The sequence below is a fragment of the Phyllobates terribilis genome, unplaced genomic scaffold (genome assembly GCF_046119375.1).
Source record: "Phyllobates terribilis strain yellow unplaced genomic scaffold, ASM4611937v1 Scaffold_123__1_contigs__length_5148117, whole genome shotgun sequence".
Classification (NCBI taxonomy): domain Eukaryota; kingdom Metazoa; phylum Chordata; class Amphibia; order Anura; family Dendrobatidae; genus Phyllobates; species Phyllobates terribilis.
This window is the reverse complement of record NW_027362883.1, coordinates 1,126,413-1,150,809: the sequence shown is the minus strand read 5'-3', so window position 1 is coordinate 1,150,809 and position 24,397 is coordinate 1,126,413. Positions and strand designations below refer to the sequence as shown.

At 45.0% G+C, this 24,397-nt stretch overlaps 18 non-coding genes across 18 annotated transcripts; all 18 read right to left on the bottom strand.

The window, feature by feature from the left end:
• Positions 1–986: 986 nt before the first annotated feature.
• LOC141201686 (U2 spliceosomal RNA) lies at positions 987–1,177 on the bottom strand. The gene has a single exon (XR_012272983.1). It is a non-coding gene; the product is annotated as a U2 spliceosomal RNA (small nuclear RNA).
• A 1,118-nt stretch (positions 1,178–2,295) lies between these two features.
• LOC141201685 (U2 spliceosomal RNA) lies at positions 2,296–2,486 on the bottom strand. The gene has a single exon (XR_012272982.1). It is a non-coding gene; the product is annotated as a U2 spliceosomal RNA (small nuclear RNA).
• Positions 2,487–3,604: 1,118 nt separating this feature from the next.
• Positions 3,605–3,795, bottom strand: LOC141202295 (U2 spliceosomal RNA). Its single transcript, XR_012273573.1, has one exon. It is a non-coding gene; the product is annotated as a U2 spliceosomal RNA (small nuclear RNA).
• Positions 3,796–4,910: 1,115 nt separating this feature from the next.
• On the bottom strand, positions 4,911–5,101 carry LOC141201684 (U2 spliceosomal RNA). Its single transcript, XR_012272981.1, has one exon. It is a non-coding gene; the product is annotated as a U2 spliceosomal RNA (small nuclear RNA).
• A 1,115-nt stretch (positions 5,102–6,216) lies between these two features.
• LOC141201683 (U2 spliceosomal RNA) lies at positions 6,217–6,407 on the bottom strand. The gene has a single exon (XR_012272980.1). It is a non-coding gene; the product is annotated as a U2 spliceosomal RNA (small nuclear RNA).
• Positions 6,408–7,525: 1,118 nt separating this feature from the next.
• LOC141202331 (U2 spliceosomal RNA) lies at positions 7,526–7,716 on the bottom strand. The gene has a single exon (XR_012273607.1). It is a non-coding gene; the product is annotated as a U2 spliceosomal RNA (small nuclear RNA).
• A 1,118-nt stretch (positions 7,717–8,834) lies between these two features.
• Positions 8,835–9,025, bottom strand: LOC141202293 (U2 spliceosomal RNA). Its single transcript, XR_012273571.1, has one exon. It is a non-coding gene; the product is annotated as a U2 spliceosomal RNA (small nuclear RNA).
• A 1,115-nt stretch (positions 9,026–10,140) lies between these two features.
• LOC141201681 (U2 spliceosomal RNA) lies at positions 10,141–10,331 on the bottom strand. The gene has a single exon (XR_012272978.1). It is a non-coding gene; the product is annotated as a U2 spliceosomal RNA (small nuclear RNA).
• Positions 10,332–11,446: 1,115 nt separating this feature from the next.
• Positions 11,447–11,637, bottom strand: LOC141201680 (U2 spliceosomal RNA). Its single transcript, XR_012272977.1, has one exon. It is a non-coding gene; the product is annotated as a U2 spliceosomal RNA (small nuclear RNA).
• A 1,115-nt stretch (positions 11,638–12,752) lies between these two features.
• On the bottom strand, positions 12,753–12,943 carry LOC141201679 (U2 spliceosomal RNA). Its single transcript, XR_012272976.1, has one exon. It is a non-coding gene; the product is annotated as a U2 spliceosomal RNA (small nuclear RNA).
• Positions 12,944–14,061: 1,118 nt separating this feature from the next.
• Positions 14,062–14,252, bottom strand: LOC141201678 (U2 spliceosomal RNA). Its single transcript, XR_012272975.1, has one exon. It is a non-coding gene; the product is annotated as a U2 spliceosomal RNA (small nuclear RNA).
• Positions 14,253–15,370: 1,118 nt separating this feature from the next.
• LOC141202292 (U2 spliceosomal RNA) lies at positions 15,371–15,561 on the bottom strand. Its single transcript, XR_012273570.1, has one exon. It is a non-coding gene; the product is annotated as a U2 spliceosomal RNA (small nuclear RNA).
• A 1,112-nt stretch (positions 15,562–16,673) lies between these two features.
• On the bottom strand, positions 16,674–16,864 carry LOC141201677 (U2 spliceosomal RNA). The gene has a single exon (XR_012272974.1). It is a non-coding gene; the product is annotated as a U2 spliceosomal RNA (small nuclear RNA).
• Positions 16,865–17,982: 1,118 nt separating this feature from the next.
• LOC141202291 (U2 spliceosomal RNA) lies at positions 17,983–18,173 on the bottom strand. Its single transcript, XR_012273569.1, has one exon. It is a non-coding gene; the product is annotated as a U2 spliceosomal RNA (small nuclear RNA).
• A 1,112-nt stretch (positions 18,174–19,285) lies between these two features.
• Positions 19,286–19,476, bottom strand: LOC141201676 (U2 spliceosomal RNA). Its single transcript, XR_012272973.1, has one exon. It is a non-coding gene; the product is annotated as a U2 spliceosomal RNA (small nuclear RNA).
• A 1,115-nt stretch (positions 19,477–20,591) lies between these two features.
• LOC141201675 (U2 spliceosomal RNA) lies at positions 20,592–20,782 on the bottom strand. Its single transcript, XR_012272972.1, has one exon. It is a non-coding gene; the product is annotated as a U2 spliceosomal RNA (small nuclear RNA).
• Positions 20,783–21,900: 1,118 nt separating this feature from the next.
• Positions 21,901–22,091, bottom strand: LOC141201674 (U2 spliceosomal RNA). The gene has a single exon (XR_012272971.1). It is a non-coding gene; the product is annotated as a U2 spliceosomal RNA (small nuclear RNA).
• A 1,118-nt stretch (positions 22,092–23,209) lies between these two features.
• On the bottom strand, positions 23,210–23,400 carry LOC141201673 (U2 spliceosomal RNA). The gene has a single exon (XR_012272970.1). It is a non-coding gene; the product is annotated as a U2 spliceosomal RNA (small nuclear RNA).
• Between the last annotated feature and the right edge of the window lie 997 nt (positions 23,401–24,397).

Here is a 24,397-nt window from a genome sequence, read left to right as displayed (position 1 = left end):
GCTTGCTGCTGCTGCAATCCACGCGTTTTAGATCTGCATAACTCCACCTCTTTAAACACAGCACCTTCACCCCCTGCTGTTCCCACCCGCCTCAACACCGTTGGAAGGGAGGAGAACCAATTAAGGCGGGGGGTGGGGTGGAACGAGCAGCTGTCTACCCTTAGCAGGAGGGCTCCTGATTACATACCTCTCCTGCTGCTGCTGCTGCTGCTGGCTGTCCAGCAGCAGACTGAAGGTGGCTGCTGCTGTGCACAGGTATATAAAGGCTCAGAGCCTATTATGACACGCGCAGCCAGCGTTCCATTGCCACATTCCATCTACTGCAGGCAGGATACCTGGCTGGCTGAATGTCGCTGAGAAGCTCACAGCGACCGCCATAAGCAACAGTTTAACAGAATGCCACAGACTAATCAACCAAACTTTTTGGGTTGGGTTCTCTTTTATAGTCTGCAGGCATTAAATGAAAGAAGTCAGTGTTCCAGCAGAAGGAGACAACGTTTCAGAAAAGGCATTGTAGCAAACCAAAAAAGAAATTTTAAGCGCAGCAGAGTAACCAGCGCACATACCTGTTAGCTCAGGTGAGTTTAAAAGGCTGCTGTTGATAACAAGGGCATTTGCTAAATAGATGGTGTGTGTGCAACAATATACTGAAAGGTCAATTATATTGTGCAGCTTATCTCACCACCTGTAGTTATTTAGGTGAAAGCTCCAAAATGCTTGCCTAATATGTCTGTTTATCCAAAAGGAAGTAAAAAGGGAGAGCTAGAAAGATAGCATTGCATCACATTACATGGCAATGCAATGCACAGTTGCTGAAGTTGAACCAAAATGAGCTTGTAATCTGGCTTCTGCAACTTTGAACATGAAAAATCCAATGAGGAGAAGAAAAGCAAAGCCAAAGAGTCCATCCCAAAATCCGACAAACAAGCAAAATGAACAAAAAACATTGAATTCAATTCTTTCTGATTTTAGAAACTGCATTAAAGAAGGGGTGCACCGGTCCTGGAGATACTGCAATACCAGGTCAATGCGTGGAGTGGACAGAGCAAGCTCTTTTTCCATCTCCCTGTTCTAAAAATCCATTTAATATATGGTCCCCAGATAGGGGACGTATCAGATATTAAACTGATAAGAACAGATACTACACTTGATCTTAGCCAAAAGGCCGAGAAGCGATAACCAGAATTGGTTTCAAACTACGGAGCCACCCAAGGATCCTGAAAAGTCCATTTGTGGAGATGAGCTCCTGGACTCCCGTTAAGAAGACATGTTGTCAACCTCTAGATCCCTTACATGCCTGCACTTTTCGGCTTGCTGCTGCTGCAATCCACGCGTTGTAGATCTGCATAACTCCACCTCTTTAAACACAGCACCTTCACCCCCTGCTGTTCCCACCCGCCTCAACACCGTTGGAAGGGAGGAGAACCAATTAAGGCGGGGGGTGGGGTGGAACGAGCAGCTGTCTACCCTTAGCAGGAGGGCTCCTGATTACATACCTCTCCTGCTGCTGCTGCTGCTGCTGGCTGTCCAGCAGCAGACTGAAGGTGGCTGCTGCTGTGCACAGGTATATAAAGGCTCAGAGCCTATTATGACACGCGCAGCCAGCGTTCCATTGCCACATTCCATCTACTGCAGGCAGGATACCTGGCTGGCTGAATGTCGCTGAGAAGCTCACAGAGACCGCCATAAGCAACAGTTTAACAGAATGCCACAGACTAATCAACCAAACTTTTTGGGTTGGGTTCTCTTTTATAGTCTGCAGGCATTAAATGAAAGAAGTCAGTGTTCCAGCAGAAGGAGACAACGTTTCAGAAAAGGCATTGTAGCAAACCAAAAAAGAAATTTTAAGCGCAGCAGAGTAACCAGCGCACATACCTGTTAGCTCAGGTGAGTTTAAAAGGCTGCTGTTGATAACAAGGGCATTTGCTAAATAGATGGTGTGTGTGCAACAATATACTGAAAGGTCAATTATATTGTGCAGCTTATCTCACCACCTGTAGTTATTTAGGTGAAAGCTCCAAAATGCTTGCCTAATATGTCTGTTTATCCAAAAGGAAGTAAAAAGGGAGAGCTAGAAAGATAGCATTGCATCACATTACATGGCAATGCAATGCACAGTTGCTGAAGTTGAACCAAAATGAGCTTGTAATCTGGCTTCTGCAACTTTGAACATGAAAAATCCAATGAGGAGAAGAAAAGCAAAGCCAAAGAGTCCATCCCAAAATCCGACAAACAAGCAAAATGAACAAAAAACATTGAATTCAATTCTTTCTGATTTTAGAAACTGCATTAAAGAAGGGGTGCACCGGTCCTGGAGATACTGCAATACCAGGTCAATGCGTGGAGTGGACAGAGCAAGCTCTTTTTCCATCTCCCTGTTCTAAAAATCCATTTAATATATGGTCCCCAGATAGGGGACGTATCAGATATTAAACTGATAAGAACAGATACTACACTTGATCTTAGCCAAAAGGCCGAGAAGCGATAACCAGAATTGGTTTCAAACTACGGAGCCACCCAAGGATCCTGAAAAGTCCATTTGTGGAGATGAGCTCCTGGACTCCCGTTAAGAAGACATGTTGTCAACCTCTAGATCCCTTACATGCCTGCACTTTTCGGCTTGCTGCTGCTGCAATCCACGCGTTTTAGATCTGCATAACTCCACCTCTTTAAACACAGCACCTTCACCCCCTGCTGTTCCCACCCGCCTCAACACCGTTGGAAGGGAGGAGAACCAATTAAGGCGGGGGGTGGGGTGGAACGAGCAGCTGTCTACCCTTAGCAGGAGGGCTCCTGATTACATACCTCTCCTGCTGCTGCTGCTGCTGCTGGCTGTCCAGCAGCAGACTGAAGGTGGCTGCTGCTGTGCACAGGTATATAAAGGCTCAGAGCCTATTATGACACGCGCAGCCAGCGTTCCATTGCCACATTCCATCTACTGCAGGCAGGATACCTGGCTGGCTGAATGTCGCTGAGAAGCTCACAGAGACCGCCATAAGCAACAGTTTAACAGAATGCCACAGACTAATCAACCAAACTTTTTGGGTTGGGTTCTCTTTTATAGTCTGCAGGCATTAAATGAAAGAAGTCAGTGTTCCAGCAGAAGGAGACAACGTTTCAGAAAAGGCATTGTAGCAAACCAAAAAAGAAATTTTAAGCGCAGCAGAGTAACCAGCGCACATACCTGTTAGCTCAGGTGAGTTTAAAAGGCTGCTGTTGATAACAAGGGCATTTGCTAAATAGATGGTGTGTGTGCAACAATATACTGAAAGGTCAATTATATTGTGCAGCTTATCTCACCACCTGTAGTTATTTAGGTGAAAGCTCCAAAATGCTTGCCTAATATGTCTGTTTATCCAAAAGGAAGTAAAAAGGGAGAGCTAGAAAGATAGCATTGCATCACATTACATGGCAATGCAATGCACAGTTGCTGAAGTTGAAACAAAATGAGCTTGTAATCTGGCTTCTGCAACTTTGAACATGAAAAATCCAATGAGGAGAAGAAAAGCAAAGCCAAAGAGTGCATCCCAAAATCCGACAAACAAGCAAAATGAACAAAAAACATTGAATTCAATTCTTTCTGATTTTAGAAACTGCATTAAAGAAGGGGTGCACCGGTCCTGGAGATACTGCAATACCAGATCAATGCGTGGAGTGGACAGAGCAAGCTCTTTTTCCATCTCCCTGTTCTAAAAATCCATTTAATATATGGTCCCCAGATAGGGGACGTATCAGATATTAAACTGATAAGAACAGATACTACACTTGATCTTAGCCAAAAGGCCGAGAAGCGATAACCAGAATTGGTTTCAAACTACGGAGCCACCCAAGGATCCTGAAAAGTCCATTTGTGGAGATGAGCTCCTGGACTCCCGTTAAGAAGACATGTTGTCAACCTCTAGATCCCTTACATGCCTGCACTTTTCGGCTTGCTGCTGCTGCAATCCACGCGTTTTAGATCTGCATAACTCCACCTCTTTTAACACAGCACCTTCACCCCCTGCTGTTCCCACCCGCCTCAACACCGTTGGAAGGGAGGAGAACCAATTAAGGCGGGGGGTGGGGTGGAACGAGCAGCTGTCTACCCTTAGCAGGAGGGCTCCTGATTACATACCTCTCCTGCTGCTGCTGCTGCTGGCTGTCCAGCAGCAGACTGAAGGTGGCTGCTGCTGTGCACAGGTATATAAAGGCTCAGAGCCTATTATGACACGCGCAGCCAGCGTTCCATTGCCACATTCCATCTACTGCAGGCAGGATACCTGGCTGGCTGAATGTCGCTGAGAAGCTCACAGAGACCGCCATAAGCAACAGTTTAACAGAATGCCACAGACTAATCAACCAAACTTTTTGGGTTGGGTTCTCTTTTATAGTCTGCAGGCATTAAATGAAAGAAGTCAGTGTTCCAGCAGAAGGAGACAACGTTTCAGAAAAGGCATTGTAGCAAACCAAAAAAGAAATTTTAAGCGCAGCAGAGTAACCAGCGCACATACCTGTTAGCTCAGGTGAGTTTAAAAGGCTGCTGTTGATAACAAGGGCATTTGCTAAATAGATGGTGTGTGTGCAACAATATACTGAAAGGTCAATTATATTGTGCAGCTTATCTCACCACCTGTAGTTATTTAGGTGAAAGCTCCAAAATGCTTGCCTAATATGTCTGTTTATCCAAAAGGAAGTAAAAAGGGAGAGCTAGAAAGATAGCATTGCATCACATTACATGGCAATGCAATGCACAGTTGCTGAAGTTGAACCAAAATGAGCTTGTAATCTGGCTTCTGCAACTTTGAACATGAAAAATCCAATGAGGAGAAGAAAAGCAAAGCCAAAGAGTCCATCCCAAAATCCGACAAACAAGCAAAATGAACAAAAAACATTGAATTCAATTCTTTCTGATTTTAGAAACTGCATTAAAGAAGGGGTGCACCGGTCCTGGAGATACTGCAATACCAGGTCAATGCGTGGAGTGGACAGAGCAAGCTCTTTTTCCATCTCCCTGTTCTAAAAATCCATTTAATATATGGTCCCCAGATAGGGGACGTATCAGATATTAAACTGATAAGAACAGATACTACACTTGATCTTAGCCAAAAGGCCGAGAAGCGATAACCAGAATTGGTTTCAAACTACGGAGCCACCCAAGGATCCTGAAAAGTCCATTTGTGGAGATGAGCTCCTGGACTCCCGTTAAGAAGACATGTTGTCAACCTCTAGATCCCTTACATGCCTGCACTTTTCGGCTTGCTGCTGCTGCAATCCACGCGTTTTAGATCTGCATAACTCCACCTCTTTAAACACAGCACCTTCACCCCCTGCTGTTCCCACCCGCCTCAACACCGTTGGAAGGGAGGAGAACCAATTAAGGCGGGGGGTGGGGTGGAACGAGCAGCTGTCTACCCTTAGCAGGAGGGCTCCTGATTACATACCTCTCCTGCTGCTGCTGCTGCTGGCTGTCCAGCAGCAGACTGAAGGTGGCTGCTGCTGTGCACAGGTATATAAAGGCTCAGAGCCTATTATGACACGCGCAGCCAGCGTTCCATTGCCACATTCCATCTACTGCAGGCAGGATACCTGGCTGGCTGAATGTCGCTGAGAAGCTCACAGAGACCGCCATAAGCAACAGTTTAACAGAATGCCACAGACTAATCAACCAAACTTTTTGGGTTGGGTTCTCTTTTATAGTCTGCAGGCATTAAATGAAAGAAGTCAGTGTTCCAGCAGAAGGAGACAACGTTTCAGAAAAGGCATTGTAGCAAACCAAAAAAGAAATTTTAAGCGCAGCAGAGTAACCAGCGCACATACCTGTTAGCTCAGGTGAGTTTAAAAGGCTGCTGTTGATAACAAGGGCATTTGCTAAATAGATGGTGTGTGTGCAACAATATACTGAAAGGTCAATTATATTGTGCAGCTTATCTCACCACCTGTAGTTATTTAGGTGAAAGCTCCAAAATGCTTGCCTAATATGTCTGTTTATCCAAAAGGAAGTAAAAAGGGAGAGCTAGAAAGATAGCATTGCATCACATTACATGGCAATGCAATGCACAGTTGCTGAAGTTGAAACAAAATGAGCTTGTAATCTGGCTTCTGCAACTTTGAACATGAAAAATCCAATGAGGAGAAGAAAAGCAAAGCCAAAGAGTCCATCCCAAAATCCGACAAACAAGCAAAATGAACAAAAAACATTGAATTCAATTCTTTCTGATTTTAGAAACTGCATTAAAGAAGGGGTGCACCGGTCCTGGAGATACTGCAATACCAGGTCAATGCGTGGAGTGGACAGAGCAAGCTCTTTTTCCATCTCCCTGTTCTAAAAATCCATTTAATATATGGTCCCCAGATAGGGGACGTATCAGATATTAAACTGATAAGAACAGATACTACACTTGATCTTAGCCAAAAGGCCGAGAAGCGATAACCAGAATTGGTTTCAAACTACGGAGCCACCCAAGGATCCTGAAAAGTCCATTTGTGGAGATGAGCTCCTGGACTCCCGTTAAGAAGACATGTTGTCAACCTCTAGATCCCTTACATGCCTGCACTTTTCGGCTTGCTGCTGCTGCAATCCACGCGTTGTAGATCTGCATAACTCCACCTCTTTAAACACAGCACCTTCACCCCCTGCTGTTCCCACCCGCCTCAACACCGTTGGAAGGGAGGAGAACCAATTAAGGCGGGGGGTGGGGTGGAACGAGCAGCTGTCTACCCTTAGCAGGAGGGCTCCTGATTACATACCTCTCCTGCTGCTGCTGCTGCTGCTGGCTGTCCAGCAGCAGACTGAAGGTGGCTGCTGCTGTGCACAGGTATATAAAGGCTCAGAGCCTATTATGACACGCGCAGCCAGCGTTCCATTGCCACATTCCATCTACTGCAGGCAGGATACCTGGCTGGCTGAATGTCGCTGAGAAGCTCACAGAGACCGCCATAAGCAACAGTTTAACAGAATGCCACAGACTAATCAACCAAACTTTTTGGGTTGGGTTCTCTTTTATAGTCTGCAGGCATTAAATGAAAGAAGTCAGTGTTCCAGCAGAAGGAGACAACGTTTCAGAAAAGGCATTGTAGCAAACCAAAAAAGAAATTTTAAGCGCAGCAGAGTAACCAGCGCACATACCTGTTAGCTCAGGTGAGTTTAAAAGGCTGCTGTTGATAACAAGGGCATTTGCTAAATAGATGGTGTGTGTGCAACAATATACTGAAAGGTCAATTATATTGTGCAGCTTATCTCACCACCTGTAGTTATTTAGGTGAAAGCTCCAAAATGCTTGCCTAATATGTCTGTTTATCCAAAAGGAAGTAAAAAGGGAGAGCTAGAAAGATAGCATTGCATCACATTACATGGCAATGCAATGCACAGTTGCTGAAGTTGAACCAAAATGAGCTTGTAATCTGGCTTCTGCAACTTTGAACATGAAAAATCCAATGAGGAGAAGAAAAGCAAAGCCAAAGAGTCCATCCCAAAATCCGACAAACAAGCAAAATGAACAAAAAACATTGAATTCAATTCTTTCTGATTTTAGAAACTGCATTAAAGAAGGGGTGCACCGGTCATGGAGATACTGCAATACCAGGTCAATGCGTGGAGTGGACAGAGCAAGCTCTTTTTCCATCTCCCTGTTCTAAAAATCCATTTAATATATGGTCCCCAGATAGGGGACGTATCAGATATTAAACTGATAAGAACAGATACTACACTTGATCTTAGCCAAAAGGCCGAGAAGCGATAACCAGAATTGGTTTCAAACTACGGAGCCACCCAAGGATCCTGAAAAGTCCATTTGTGGAGATGAGCTCCTGGACTCCCGTTAAGAAGACATGTTGTCAACCTCTAGATCCCTTACATGCCTGCACTTTTCGGCTTGCTGCTGCTGCAATCCACGCGTTTTAGATCTGCATAACTCCACCTCTTTAAACACAGCACCTTCACCCCCTGCTGTTCCCACCCGCCTCAACACCGTTGGAAGGGAGGAGAACCAATTAAGGCGGGGGGTGGGGTGGAACGAGCAGCTGTCTACCCTTAGCAGGAGGGCTCCTGATTACATACCTCTCCTGCTGCTGCTGCTGCTGCTGGCTGTCCAGCAGCAGACTGAAGGTGGCTGCTGCTGTGCACAGGTATATAAAGGCTCAGAGCCTATTATGACACGCGCAGCCAGCGTTCCATTGCCACATTCCATCTACTGCAGGCAGGATACCTGGCTGGCTGAATGTCGCTGAGAAGCTCACAGAGACCGCCATAAGCAACAGTTTAACAGAATGCCACAGACTAATCAACCAAACTTTTTGGGTTGGGTTCTCTTTTATAGTCTGCAGGCATTAAATGAAAGAAGTCAGTGTTCCAGCAGAAGGAGACAACGTTTCAGAAAAGGCATTGTAGCAAACCAAAAAAGAAATTTTAAGCGCAGCAGAGTAACCAGCGCACATACCTGTTAGCTCAGGTGAGTTTAAAAGGCTGCTGTTGATAACAAGGGCATTTGCTAAATAGATGGTGTGTGTGCAACAATATACTGAAAGGTCAATTATATTGTGCAGCTTATCTCACCACCTGTAGTTATTTAGGTGAAAGCTCCAAAATGCTTGCCTAATATGTCTGTTTATCCAAAAGGAAGTAAAAAGGGAGAGCTAGAAAGATAGCATTGCATCACATTACATGGCAATGCAATGCACAGTTGCTGAAGTTGAAACAAAATGAGCTTGTAATCTGGCTTCTGCAACTTTGAACATGAAAAATCCAATGAGGAGAAGAAAAGCAAAGCCAAAGAGTGCATCCCAAAATCCGACAAACAAGCAAAATGAACAAAAAACATTGAATTCAATTCTTTCTGATTTTAGAAACTGCATTAAAGAAGGGGTGCACCGGTCCTGGAGATACTGCAATACCAGATCAATGCGTGGAGTGGACAGAGCAAGCTCTTTTTCCATCTCCCTGTTCTAAAAATCCATTTAATATATGGTCCCCAGATAGGGGACGTATCAGATATTAAACTGATAAGAACAGATACTACACTTGATCTTAGCCAAAAGGCCGAGAAGCGATAACCAGAATTGGTTTCAAACTACGGAGCCACCCAAGGATCCTGAAAAGTCCATTTGTGGAGATGAGCTCCTGGACTCCCGTTAAGAAGACATGTTGTCAACCTCTAGATCCCTTACATGCCTGCACTTTTCGGCTTGCTGCTGCTGCAATCCACGCGTTTTAGATCTGCATAACTCCACCTCTTTTAACACAGCACCTTCACCCCCTGCTGTTCCCACCCGCCTCAACACCGTTGGAAGGGAGGAGAACCAATTAAGGCGGGGGGTGGGGTGGAACGAGCAGCTGTCTACCCTTAGCAGGAGGGCTCCTGATTACATACCTCTCCTGCTGCTGCTGCTGCTGGCTGTCCAGCAGCAGACTGAAGGTGGCTGCTGCTGTGCACAGGTATATAAAGGCTCAGAGCCTATTATGACACGCGCAGCCAGCGTTCCATTGCCACATTCCATCTACTGCAGGCAGGATACCTGGCTGGCTGAATGTCGCTGAGAAGCTCACAGAGACCGCCATAAGCAACAGTTTAACAGAATGCCACAGACTAATCAACCAAACTTTTTGGGTTGGGTTCTCTTTTATAGTCTGCAGGCATTAAATGAAAGAAGTCAGTGTTCCAGCAGAAGGAGACAACGTTTCAGAAAAGGCATTGTAGCAAACCAAAAAAGAAATTTTAAGCGCAGCAGAGTAACCAGCGCACATACCTGTTAGCTCAGGTGAGTTTAAAAGGCTGCTGTTGATAACAAGGGCATTTGCTAAATAGATGGTGTGTGTGCAACAATATACTGAAAGGTCAATTATATTGTGCAGCTTATCTCACCACCTGTAGTTATTTAGGTGAAAGCTCCAAAATGCTTGCCTAATATGTCTGTTTATCCAAAAGGAAGTAAAAAGGGAGAGCTAGAAAGATAGCATTGCATCACATTACATGGCAATGCAATGCACAGTTGCTGAAGTTGAACCAAAATGAGCTTGTAATCTGGCTTCTGCAACTTTGAACATGAAAAATCCAATGAGGAGAAGAAAAGCAAAGCCAAAGAGTCCATCCCAAAATCCGACAAACAAGCAAAATGAACAAAAAACATTGAATTCAATTCTTTCTGATTTTAGAAACTGCATTAAAGAAGGGGTGCACCGGTCCTGGAGATACTGCAATACCAGGTCAATGCGTGGAGTGGACAGAGCAAGCTCTTTTTCCATCTCCCTGTTCTAAAAATCCATTTAATATATGGTCCCCAGATAGGGGACGTATCAGATATTAAACTGATAAGAACAGATACTACACTTGATCTTAGCCAAAAGGCCGAGAAGCGATAACCAGAATTGGTTTCAAACTACGGAGCCACCCAAGGATCCTGAAAAGTCCATTTGTGGAGATGAGCTCCTGGACTCCCGTTAAGAAGACATGTTGTCAACCTCTAGATCCCTTACATGCCTGCACTTTTCGGCTTGCTGCTGCTGCAATCCACGCGTTTTAGATCTGCATAACTCCACCTCTTTAAACACAGCACCTTCACCCCCTGCTGTTCCCACCCGCCTCAACACCGTTGGAAGGGAGGAGAACCAATTAAGGCGGGGGGTGGGGTGGAACGAGCAGCTGTCTACCCTTAGCAGGAGGGCTCCTGATTACATACCTCTCCTGCTGCTGCTGCTGCTGGCTGTCCAGCAGCAGACTGAAGGTGGCTGCTGCTGTGCACAGGTATATAAAGGCTCAGAGCCTATTATGACACGCGCAGCCAGCGTTCCATTGCCACATTCCATCTACTGCAGGCAGGATACCTGGCTGGCTGAATGTCGCTGAGAAGCTCACAGAGACCGCCATAAGCAACAGTTTAACAGAATGCCACAGACTAATCAACCAAACTTTTTGGGTTGGGTTCTCTTTTATAGTCTGCAGACATTAAATGAAAGAAGTCAGTGTTCCAGCAGAAGGAGACAACGTTTCAGAAAAGGCATTGTAGCAAACCAAAAAAGAAATTTTAAGCGCAGCAGAGTAACCAGCGCACATACCTGTTAGCTCAGGTGAGTTTAAAAGGCTGCTGTTGATAACAAGGGCATTTGCTAAATAGATGGTGTGTGTGCAACAATATACTGAAAGGTCAATTATATTGTGCAGCTTATCTCACCACCTGTAGTTATTTAGGTGAAAGCTCCAAAATGCTTGCCTAATATGTCTGTTTATCCAAAAGGAAGTAAAAAGGGAGAGCTAGAAAGATAGCATTGCATCACATTACATGGCAATGCAATGCACAGTTGCTGAAGTTGAACCAAAATGAGCTTGTAATCTGGCTTCTGCAACTTTGAACATGAAAACTCCAATGAGGAGAAGAAAAGCAAAGCCAAAGAGTCCATCCCAAAATCCGACAAACAAGCAAAATGAACAAAAAACATTGAATTCAATTCTTTCTGATTTTAGAAACTGCATTAAAGAAGGGGTGCACCGGTCCTGGAGATACTGCAATACCAGGTCAATGCGTGGAGTGGACAGAGCAAGCTCTTTTTCCATCTCCCTGTTCTAAAAATCCATTTAATATATGGTCCCCAGATAGGGGACGTATCAGATATTAAACTGATAAGAACAGATACTACACTTGATCTTAGCCAAAAGGCCGAGAAGCGATAACCAGAATTGGTTTCAAACTACGGAGCCACCCAAGGATCCTGAAAAGTCCATTTGTGGAGATGAGCTCCTGGACTCCCGTTAAGAAGACATGTTGTCAACCTCTAGATCCCTTACATGCCTGCACTTTTCGGCTTGCTGCTGCTGCAATCCACGCGTTTTAGATCTGCATAACTCCACCTCTTTAAACACAGCACCTTCACCCCCTGCTGTTCCCACCCGCCTCAACACCGTTGGAAGGGAGGAGAACCAATTAAGGCGGGGGGTGGGGTGGAACGAGCAGCTGTCTACCCTTAGCAGGAGGGCTCCTGATTACATACCTCTCCTGCTGCTGCTGCTGCTGGCTGTCCAGCAGCAGACTGAAGGTGGCTGCTGCTGTGCACAGGTATATAAAGGCTCAGAGCCTATTATGACACGCGCAGCCAGCGTTCCATTGCCACATTCCATCTACTGCAGGCAGGATACCTGGCTGGCTGAATGTCGCTGAGAAGCTCACTGAGACCGCCATAAGCAACAGTTTAACAGAATGCCACAGACTAATCAACCAAACTTTTTGGGTTGGGTTCTCTTTTATAGTCTGCAGGCATTAAATGAAAGAAGTCAGTGTTCCAGCAGAAGGAGACAACGTTTCAGAAAAGGCATTGTAGCAAACCAAAAAAGAAATTTTAAGCGCAGCAGAGTAACCAGCGCACATACCTGTTAGCTCAGGTGAGTTTAAAAGGCTGCTGTTGATAACAAGGGCATTTGCTAAATAGATGGTGTGTGTGCAACAATACACTGAAAGGTCAATTATATTGTGCAGCTTATCTCACCACTTGTAGTTATTTAGGTGAAAGCTCCAAAATGCTTGCCTAATATGTCTGTTTATCCAAAAGGAAGTAAAAAGGGAGAGCTAGAAAGATAGCATTGCATCACATTACATGGCAATGCAATGCACAGTTGCTGAAGTTGAACCAAAATGAGCTTGTAATCTGGCTTCTGCAACTTTGAACATGAAAAATCCAATGAGGAGAAGAAAAGCAAAGCCAAAGAGTCCATCCCAAAATCCGACAAACAAGCAAAATGAACAAAAAACATTGAATTCAATTCTTTCTGATTTTAGAAACTGCATTAAAGAAGGGGTGCACCGGTCCTGGAGATACTGCAATACCAGGTCAATGCGTGGAGTGGACAGAGCAAGCTCTTTTTCCATCTCCCTGTTCTAAAAATCCATTTAATATATGGTCCCCAGATAGGGGACGTATCAGATATTAAACTGATAAGAACAGATACTACACTTGATCTTAGCCAAAAGGCCGAGAAGCGATAACCAGAATTGGTTTCAAACTACGGAGCCACCCAAGGATCCTGAAAAGTCCATTTGTGGAGATGAGCTCCTGGACTCCCGTTAAGAAGACATGTTGTCAACCTCTAGATCCCTTACATGCCTGCACTTTTCGGCTTGCTGCTGCTGCAATCCACGCGTTTTAGATCTGCATAACTCCACCTCTTTAAACACAGCACCTTCACCCCCTGCTGTTCCCACCCGCCTCAACACCGTTGGAAGGGAGGAGAACCAATTAAGGCGGGGGGTGGGGTGGAACGAGCAGCTGTCTACCCTTAGCAGGAGGGCTCCTGATTACATACCTCTCCTGCTGCTGCTGCTGCTGCTGGCTGTCCAGCAGCAGACTGAAGGTGGCTGCTGCTGTGCACAGGTATATAAAGGCTCAGAGCCTATTATGACACGCGCAGCCAGCGTTCCATTGCCACATTCCATCTACTGCAGGCAGGATACCTGGCTGGCTGAATGTCGCTGAGAAGCTCACAGAGACCGCCATAAGCAACAGTTTAACAGAATGCCACAGACTAATCAACCAAACTTTTTGGGTTGGGTTCTCTTTTATAGTCTGCAGGCATTAAATGAAAGAAGTCAGTGTTCCAGCAGAAGGAGACAACGTTTCAGAAAAGGCATTGTAGCAAACCAAAAAAGAAATTTTAAGCGCAGCAGAGTAACCAGCGCACATACCTGTTAGCTCAGGTGAGTTTAAAAGGCTGCTGTTGATAAAAAGGGCATTTGCTAAATAGATGGTGTGTGTGCAACAATATACTGAAAGGTCAATTATATTGTGCAGCTTATCTCACCACCTGTAGTTATTTAGGTGAAAGCTCCAAAATGCTTGCCTAATATGTCTGTTTATCCAAAAGGAAGTAAAAAGGGAGAGCTAGAAAGATAGCATTGCATCACATTACATGGCAATGCAATGCACAGTTGCTGAAGTTGAACCAAAATGAGCTTGTAATCTGGCTTCTGCAACTTTGAACATGAAAAATCCAATGAGGAGAAGAAAAGCAAAGCCAAAGAGTCCATCCCAAAATCCGACAAACAAGCAAAATGAACAAAAAACATTGAATTCAATTCTTTCTGATTTTAGAAACTGCATTAAAGAAGGGGTGCACCGGTCCTGGAGATACTGCAATACCAGGTCAATGCGTGGAGTGGACAGAGCAAGCTCTTTTTCCATCTCCCTGTTCTAAAAATCCATTTAATATATGGTCCCCAGATAGGGGACGTATCAGATATTAAACTGATAAGAACAGATACTACACTTGATCTTAGCCAAAAGGCCGAGAAGCGATAACCAGAATTGGTTTCAAACTACGGAGCCACCCAAGGATCCTGAAAAGTCCATTTGTGGAGATGAGCTCCTGGACTCCCGTTAAGAAGACATGTTGTCAACCTCTAGATCCCTTACATGCCTGCACTTTTCGGCTTGCTGCTGCTGCAATCCACGCGTTTTAGATCTGCATAACTCCACCTCTTTAAACACAGCACCTTCACCCCCTGCTGTTCCCACCCGCCTCAACACCGTTGGAAGGGAGGAGAACCAATTAAGGCGGGGGGTGGGGTGGAACGAGCAGCTGTCTACCCTTAGCAGGAGGGCTCCTGATTACATACCTCTCCTGCTGCTGCTGCTGCTGCTGGCTGTCCAGCAGCAGACTGAAGGTGGCTGCTGCTGTGCACAGGTATATAAAGGCTCAGAGCCTATTATGACACGCGCAGCCAGCGTTCCATTGCCACATTCCATCTACTGCAGGCAGGATACCTGGCTGGCTGAATGTCGCTGAGAAGCTCACAGAGACCGCCATAAGCAACAGTTTAACAGAATGCCACAGACTAATCAACCAAACTTTTTGGGTTGGGTTCTCTTTTATAGTCTGCAGGCATTAAATGAAAGAAGTCAGTGTTCCAGCAGAAGGAGACAACGTTTCAGAAAAGGCATTGTAGCAAACCAAAAAAGAAATTTTAAGCGCAGCAGAGTAACCAGCGCACATACCTGTTAGCTCAGGTGAGTTTAAAAGGCTGCTGTTGATAACAAGGGCATTTGCTAAATAGATGGTGTGTGTGCAACAATATACTGAAAGGTCAATTATATTGTGCAGCTTATCTCACCACCTGTAGTTATTTAGGTGAAAGCTCCAAAATGCTTGCCTAATATGTCTGTTTATCCAAAAGGAAGTAAAAAGGGAGAGCTAGAAAGATAGCATTGCATCACATTACATGGCAATGCAATGCACAGTTGCTGAAGTTGAAACAAAATGAGCTTGTAATCTGGCTTCTGCAACTTTGAACATGAAAAATCCAATGAGGAGAAGAAAAGCAAAGCCAAAGAGTGCATCCCAAAATCCGACAAACAAGCAAAATGAACAAAAAACATTGAATTCAATTCTTTCTGATTTTAGAAACTGCATTAAAGAAGGGGTGCACCGGTCCTGGAGATACTGCAATACCAGATCAATGCGTGGAGTGGACAGAGCAAGCTCTTTTTCCATCTCCCTGTTCTAAAAATCCATTTAATATATGGTCCCCAGATAGGGGACGTATCAGATATTAAACTGATAAGAACAGATACTACACTTGATCTTAGCCAAAAGGCCGAGAAGCGATAACCAGAATTGGTTTCAAACTACGGAGCCACCCAAGGATCCTGAAAAGTCCATTTGTGGAGATGAGCTCCTGGACTCCCGTTAAGAAGACATGTTGTCAACCTCTAGATCCCTTACATGCCTGCACTTTTCGGCTTGCTGCTGCTGCAATCCACGCGTTTTAGATCTGCATAACTCCACCTCTTTAAACACAGCACCTTCACCCCCTGCTGTTCCCACCCGCCTCAACACCGTTGGAAGGGAGGAGAACCAATTAAGGCGGGGGGTGGGGTGGAACGAGCAGCTGTCTACCCTTAGCAGGAGGGCTCCTGATTACATACCTCTCCTGCTGCTGCTGCTGGCTGTCCAGCAGCAGACTGAAGGTGGCTGCTGCTGTGCACAGGTATATAAAGGCTCAGAGCCTATTATGACACGCGCAGCCAGCGTTCCATTGCCACATTCCATCTACTGCAGGCAGGATACCTGGCTGGCTGAATGTCGCTGAGAAGCTCACAGAGACCGCCATAAGCAACAGTTTAACAGAATGCCACAGACTAATCAACCAAACTTTTTGGGTTGGGTTCTCTTTTATAGTCTGCAGGCATTAAATGAAAGAAGTCAGTGTTCCAGCAGAAGGAGACAACGTTTCAGAAAAGGCATTGTAGCAAACCAAAAAAGAAATTTTAAGCGCAGCAGAGTAACCAGCGCACATACCTGTTAGCTCAGGTGAGTTTAAAAGGCTGCTGTTGATAACAAGGGCATTTGCTAAATAGATGGTGTGTGTGCAACAATATACTGAAAGGTCAATTATATTGTGCAGCTTATCTCACCACCTGTAGTTATTTAGGTGAAAGCTCCAAAATGCTTGCCTAATATGTATGTTTATCCAAAAGGAAGTAAAAAGGGAGAGCTAGAAAGATAGCATTGCATCACATTACATGGCAATGCAATGCACAGTTGCTGAAGTTGAACCAAAATGAGCTTGTAATCTGGCTTCTGCAACTTTGAACATGAAAAATCCAATGAGGAGAAGAAAAGCAAAGCCAAAGAGTCCATCCCAAAATCCGACAAACAAGCAAAATGAACAAAAAACATTGAATTCAATTCTTTCTGATTTTAGAAACTGCATTAAAGAAGGGGTGCACCGGTCCTGGAGATACTGCAATACCAGGTCAATGCGTGGAGTGGACAGAGCAAGCTCTTTTTCCATCTCCCTGTTCTAAAAATCCATTTAATATATGGTCCCCAGATAGGGGACGTATCAGATATTAAACTGATAAGAACAGATACTACACTTGATCTTAGCCAAAAGGCCGAGAAGCGATAACCAGAATTGGTTTCAAACTACGGAGCCACCCAAGGATCCTGAAAAGTCCATTTGTGGAGATGAGCTCCTGGACTCCCGTTAAGAAGACATGTTGTCAACCTCTAGATCCCTTACATGCCTGCACTTTTCGGCTTGCTGCTGCTGCAATCCACGCGTTTTAGATCTGCATAACTCCACCTCTTTAAACACAGCACCTTCACCCCCTGCTGTTCCCACCCGCCTCAACACCGTTGGAAGGGAGGAGAACCAATTAAGGCGGGGGGTGGGGTGGAACGAGCAGCTGTCTACCCTTAGCAGGAGGGCTCCTGATTACATACCTCTCCTGCTGCTGCTGCTGCTGCTGGCTGTCCAGCAGCAGACTGAAGGTGGCTGCTGCTGTGCACAGGTATATAAAGGCTCAGAGCCTATTATGACACGCGCAGCCAGCGTTCCATTGCCACATTCCATCTACTGCAGGCAGGATACCTGGCTGGCTGAATGTCGCTGAGAAGCTCACAGAGACCGCCATAAGCAACAGTTTAACAGAATGCCACAGACTAATCAACCAAACTTTTTGGGTTGGGTTCTCTTTTATAGTCTGCAGGCATTAAATGAAAGAAGTCAGTGTTCCAGCAGAAGGAGACAACGTTTCAGAAAAGGCATTGTAGCAAACCAAAAAAGAAATTTTAAGCGCAGCAGAGTAACCAGCGCACATACCTGTTAGCTCAGGTGAGTTTAAAAGGCTGCTGTTGATAACAAGGGCATTTGCTAAATAGATGGTGTGTGTGCAACAATATACTGAAAGGTCAATTATATTGTGCAGCTTATCTCACCACCTGTAGTTATTTAGGTGAAAGCTCCAAAATGCTTGCCTAATATGTCTGTTTATCCAAAAGGAAGTAAAAAGGGAGAGCTAGAAAGATAGCATTGCATCACATTACATGGCAATGCAATGCACAGTTGCTGAAGTTGAAACAAAATGAGCTTGTAATCTGGCTTCTGCAACTTTGAACATGAAAAATCCAATGAGGAGAAGAAAAGCAAAGCCAAAGAGTGCATCCCAAAATCCGACAAACAAGCAAAATGAACAAAAAACATTGAATTCAATTCTTTCTGATTTTAGAAACTGCATTAAAGAAGGGGTGCACCGGTCCTGGAGATACTGCAATACCAGATCAATGCGTGGAGTGGACAGAGCAAGCTCTTTTTCCATCTCCCTGTTCTAAAAATCCATTTAATATATGGTCCCCAGATAGGGGACGTATCAGATATTAAACTGATAAGAACAGATACTACACTTGATCTTAGCCAAAAGGCCGAGAAGCGATAACCAGAATTGGTTTCAAACTACGGAGCCACCCAAGGATCCTGAAAAGTCCATTTGTGGAGATGAGCTCCTGGACTCCCGTTAAGAAGACATGTTGTCAACCTCTAGATCCCTTACATGCCTGCACTTTTCGGCTTGCTGCTGCTGCAATCCACGCGTTTTAGATCTGCATAACTCCACCTCTTTAAACACAGCACCTTCACCCCCTGCTGTTCCCACCCGCCTCAACACCGTTGGAAGGGAGGAGAACCAATTAAGGCGGGGGGTGGGGTGGAACGAGCAGCTGTCTACCCTTAGCAGGAGGGCTCCTGATTACATACCTCTCCTGCTGCTGCTGCTGGCTGTCCAGCAGCAGACTGAAGGTGGCTGCTGCTGTGCACAGGTATATAAAGGCTCAGAGCCTATTATGACACGCGCAGCCAGCGTTCCATTGCCACATTCCATCTACTGCAGGCAGGATACCTGGCTGGCTGAATGTCGCTGAGAAGCTCACAGAGACCGCCATAAGCAACAGTTTAACAGAATGCCACAGACTAATCAACCAAACTTTTTGGGTTGGGTTCTCTTTTATAGTCTGCAGGCATTAAATGAAAGAAGTCAGTGTTCCAGCAGAAGGAGACAACGTTTCAGAAAAGGCATTGTAGCAAACCAAAAAAGAAATTTTAAGCGCAGCAGAGTAACCAGCGCACATACCTGTTAGCTCAGGTGAGTTTAAAAGGCTGCTGTTGATAACAAGGGCATTTGCTAAATAGATGGTGTGTGTGCAACAATATACTGAAAGGTCAATTATATTGTGCAGCTTATCTCACCACCTGTAGTTATTTAGGTGAAAGCTCCAAAATGCTTGCCTAATATGTCTGTTTATCCAAAAGGAAGTAAAAAGGGAGAGCTAGAAAGATAGCATTGCATCACATTACATGGCAATGCAATGCACAGTTGTTGAAGTTGAACCAAAATGAGCTTGTAATCTGGCTTCTGCAACTTTGAACATGAAAAATCCAATGAGGAGAAGAAAAGCAAAGCCAAAGAGTCCATCCCAAAATCCGACAAACAAGCAAAATGAACAAAAAACATTGAATTCAATTCTTTCTGATTTTAGAAACTGCATTAAAGAAGGGGTGCACCGGTCCTGGAGATACTGCAATACCAGGTCAATGCGTGGAGTGGACAGAGCAAGCTCTTTTTCCATCTCCCTGTTCTAAAAATCCATTTAATATATGGTCCCCAGATAGGGGACGTATCAGATATTAAACTGATAAGAACAGATACTACACTTGATCTTAGCCAAAAGGCCGAGAAGCGATAACCAGAATTGGTTTCAAACTACGGAGCCACCCAAGGATCCTGAAAAGTCCATTTGTGGAGATGAGCTCCTGGACTCCCGTTAAGAAGACATGTTGTCAACCTCTAGATCCCTTACATGCCTGCACTTTTCGGCTTGCTGCTGCTGCAATCCACGCGTTTTAGATCTGCATAACTCCACCTCTTTAAACACAGCACCTTCACCCCCTGCTGTTCCCACCCGCCTCAACACCGTTGGAAGGGAGGAGAACCAATTAAGGCGGGGGGTGGGGTGGAACGAGCAGCTGTCTACCCTTAGCAGGAGGGCTCCTGATTACATACCTCTCCTGCTGCTGCTGCTGCTGGCTGTCCAGCAGCAGACTGAAGGTGGCTGCTGCTGTGCACAGGTATATAAAGGCTCAGAGCCTATTATGACACGCGCAGCCAGCGTTCCATTGCCACATTCCATCTACTGCAGGCAGGATACCTGGCTGGCTGAATGTCGCTGAGAAGCTCACAGAGACCGCCATAAGCAACAGTTTAACAGAATGCCACAGACTAATCAACCAAACTTTTTGGGTTGGGTTCTCTTTTATAGTCTGCAGGCATTAAATGAAAGAAGTCAGTGTTCCAGCAGAAGGAGACAACGTTTCAGAAAAGGCATTGTAGCAAACCAAAAAAGAAATTTTAAGCGCAGCAGAGTAACCAGCGCACATACCTGTTAGCTCAGGTGAGTTTAAAAGGCTGCTGTTGATAACAAGGGCATTTGCTAAATAGATGGTGTGTGTGCAACAATATACTGAAAGGTCAATTATATTGTGCAGCTTATCTCACCACCTGTAGTTATTTAGGTGAAAGCTCCAAAATGCTTGCCTAATATGTCTGTTTATCCAAAAGGAAGTAAAAAGGGAGAGCTAGAAAGATAGCATTGCATCACATTACATGGCAATGCAATGCACAGTTGCTGAAGTTGAACCAAAATGAGCTTGTAATCTGGCTTCTGCAACTTTGAACATGAAAAATCCAATGAGGAGAAGAAAAGCAAAGCCAAAGAGTCCATCCCAAAATCCGACAAACAAGCAAAATGAACAAAAAACATTGAATTCAATTCTTTCTGATTTTAGAAACTGCATTAAAGAAGGGGTGCACCGGTCCTGGAGATACTGCAATACCAGGTCAATGCGTGGAGTGGACAGAGCAAGCTCTTTTTCCATCTCCCTGTTCTAAAAATCCATTTAATATATGGTCCCCAGATAGGGGACGTATCAGATATTAAACTGATAAGAACAGATACTACACTTGATCTTAGCCAAAAGGCCGAGAAGCGATAACCAGAATTGGTTTCAAACTACGGAGCCACCCAAGGATCCTGAAAAGTCCATTTGTGGAGATGAGCTCCTGGACTCCCGTTAAGAAGACATGTTGTCAACCTCTAGATCCCTTACATGCCTGCACTTTTCGGCTTGCTGCTGCTGCAATCCACGCGTTTTAGATCTGCATAACTCCACCTCTTTAAACACAGCACCTTCACCCCCTGCTGTTCCCACCCGCCTCAACACCGTTGGAAGGGAGGAGAACCAATTAAGGCGGGGGGTGGGGTGGAACGAGCAGCTGTCTACCCTTAGCAGTAGGGGTCCTGATTACATACCTCTCCTGCTGCTGCTGCTGCTGCTGGCTGTCCAGCAGCAGACTGAAGGTGGCTGCTGCTGTGCACAGGTATATAAAGGCTCAGAGCCTATTATGACACGCGCAGCCAGCGTTCCATTGCCACATTCCATCTACTGCAGGCAGGATACCTGGCTGGCTGAATGTCGCTGAGAAGCTCACAGAGACCGCCATAAGCAACAGTTTAACAGAATGCCACAGACTAATCAACCAAACTTTTTGGGTTGGGTTCTCTTTTATAGTCTGCAGGCATTAAATGAAAGAAGTCAGTGTTCCAGCAGAAGGAGACAACGTTTCAGAAAAGGCATTGTAGCAAACCAAAAAAGAAATTTTAAGCGCAGCAGAGTAACCAGCGCACATACCTGTTAGCTCAGGTGAGTTTAAAAGGCTGCTGTTGATAACAAGGGCATTTGCTAAATAGATGGTGTGTGTGCAACAATATAGTGAAAGGTCAATTATATTGTGCAGCTTATCTCACCACCTGTAGTTATTTAGGTGAAAGCTCCAAAATGCTTGCCTAATATGTCTGTTTATCCAAAAGGAAGTAAAAAGGGAGAGCTAGAAAGATAGCATTGCATCACATTACATGGCAATGCAATGCACAGTTGCTGAAGTTGAACCAAAATGAGCTTGTAATCTGGCTTCTGCAACTTTGAACATGAAAAATCCAATGAGGAGAAGAAAAGCAAAGCCAAAGAGTCCATCCCAAAATCCGACAAACAAGCAAAATGAACAAAAAACATTGAATTCAATTCTTTCTGATTTTAGAAACTGCATTAAAGAAGGGGTGCACCGGTCCTGGAGATACTGCAATACCAGGTCAATGCGTGGAGTGGACAGAGCAAGCTCTTTTTCCATCTCCCTGTTCTAAAAATCCATTTAATATATGGTCCCCAGATAGGGGACGTATCAGATATTAAACTGATAAGAACAGATACTACACTTGATCTTAGCCAAAAGGCCGAGAAGCGATAACCAGAATTGGTTTCAAACTACGGAGCCACCCAAGGATCCTGAAAAGTCCATTTGTGGAGATGAGCTCCTGGACTCCCGTTAAGAAGACATGTTGTCAACCTCTAGATCCCTTACATGCCTGCACTTTTCGGCTTGCTGCTGCTGCAATCCACGCGTTTTAGATCTGCATAACTCCACCTCTTTAAACACAGCACCTTCACCCCCTGCTGTTCCCACCCGCCTCAACACCTTTGGAAGGGAGGAGAACCAATTAAGGCGGGGGGTGGGGTGGAACGAGCAGCTGTCTACCCTTAGCAGGAGGGCTCCTGATTACATACCTCTCCTGCTGCTACTGCTGCTGCTGGCTGTCCAGCAGCAGACTGAAGGTGGCTGCTGCTGTGCACAGGTATATAAAGGCTCAGAGCCTATTATGACACGCGCAGCCAGCGTTCCATTGCCACATTCCATCTACTGCAGGCAGGATACCTGGCTGGCTGAATGTCGCTGAGAAGCTCACAGAGACCGCCATAAGCAACAGTTTAACAGAATGCCACAGACTAATCAACCAAACTTTTTGGGTTGGGTTCTCTTTTATAGTCTGCAGGCATTAAATGAAAGAAGTCAGTGTTCCAGCAGAAGGAGACAACGTTTCAGAAAAGGCATTGTAGCAAACCAAAAAAGAAATTTTAAGCGCAGCAGAGTAACCAGCGCACATACCTGTTAGCTCAGGTGAGTTTAAAAGGCTGCTGTTGATAACAAGGGCATTTGCTAAATAGATGGTGTGTGTGCAACAATATAGTGAAAGGTCAATTATATTGTGCAGCTTATCTCACCACCTGTAGTTATTTAGGTGAAAGCTCCAAAATGCTTGCCTAATATGTCTGTTTATCCAAAAGGAAGTAAAAAGGGAGAGCTAGAAAGATAGCATTGCATCACATTACATGGCAATGCAATGCACAGTTGCTGAAGTTGAACCAAAATGAGCTTGTAATCTGGCTTCTGCAACTTTGAACATGAAAAATCCAATGAGGAGAAGAAAAGCAAAGCCAAAGAGTCCATCCCAAAATCCGACAAACAAGCAAAATGAACAAAAAACATTGAATTCAATTCTTTCTGATTTTAGAAACTGCATTAAAGAAGGGGTGCACCGGTCCTGGAGATACTGCAATACCAGGTCAATGCGTGGAGTGGACAGAGCAAGCTCTTTTTCCATCTCCCTGTTCTAAAAATCCATTTAATATATGGTCCCCAGATAGGGGACGTATCAGATATTAAACTGATAAGAACAGATACTACACTTGATCTTAGCCAAAAGGCCGAGAAGCGATAACCAGAATTGGTTTCAAACTACGGAGCCACCCAAGGATCCTGAAAAGTCCATTTGTGGAGATGAGCTCCTGGACTCCCGTTAAGAAGACATGTTGTCAACCTCTAGATCCCTTACATGCCTGCACTTTTCGGCTTGCTGCTGCTGCAATCCACGCGTTTTAGATCTGCATAACTCCACCTCTTTAAACACAGCACCTTCACCCCCTGCTGTTCCCACCCGCCTCAACACCGTTGGAAGGGAGGAGAACCAATTAAGGCGGGGGGTGGGGTGGAACGAGCAGCTGTCTACCCTTAGCAGGAGGGCTCCTGATTACATACCTCTCCTGCTGCTGCTGCTGCTGGCTGTCCAGCAGCAGACTGAAGGTGGCTGCTGCTGTGCACAGGTATATAAAGGCTCAGAGCCTATTATGACACGCGCAGCCAGCGTTCCATTGCCACATTCCATCTACTGCAGGCAGGATACCTGGCTGGCTGAATGTCGCTGAGAAGCTCACAGAGACCGCCATAAGCAACAGTTTAACAGAATGCCACAGACTAATCAACCAAACTTTTTGGGTTGGGTTCTCTTTTATAGTCTGCAGACATTAAATGAAAGAAGTCAGTGTTCCAGCAGAAGGAGACAACGTTTCAGAAAAGGCATTGTAGCAAACCAAAAAAGAAATTTTAAGCGCAGCAGAGTAACCAGCGCACATACCTGTTAGCTCAGGTGAGTTAAAAAGGCTGCTGTTGATAACAAGGGCATTTGCTAAATAGATGGTGTGTGTGCAACAATATACTGAAAGGTCAATTATATTGTGCAGCTTATCTCACCACCTGTAGTTATTTAGGTGAAAGCTCCAAAATGCTTGCCTAATATGTCTGTTTATCCAAAAGGAAGTAAAAAGGGAGAGCTAGAAAGATAGCATTGCATCACATTACATGGCAATGCAATGCACAGTTGCTGAAGTTGAACCAAAATGAGCTTGTAATCTGGCTTCTGCAACTTTGAACATGAAA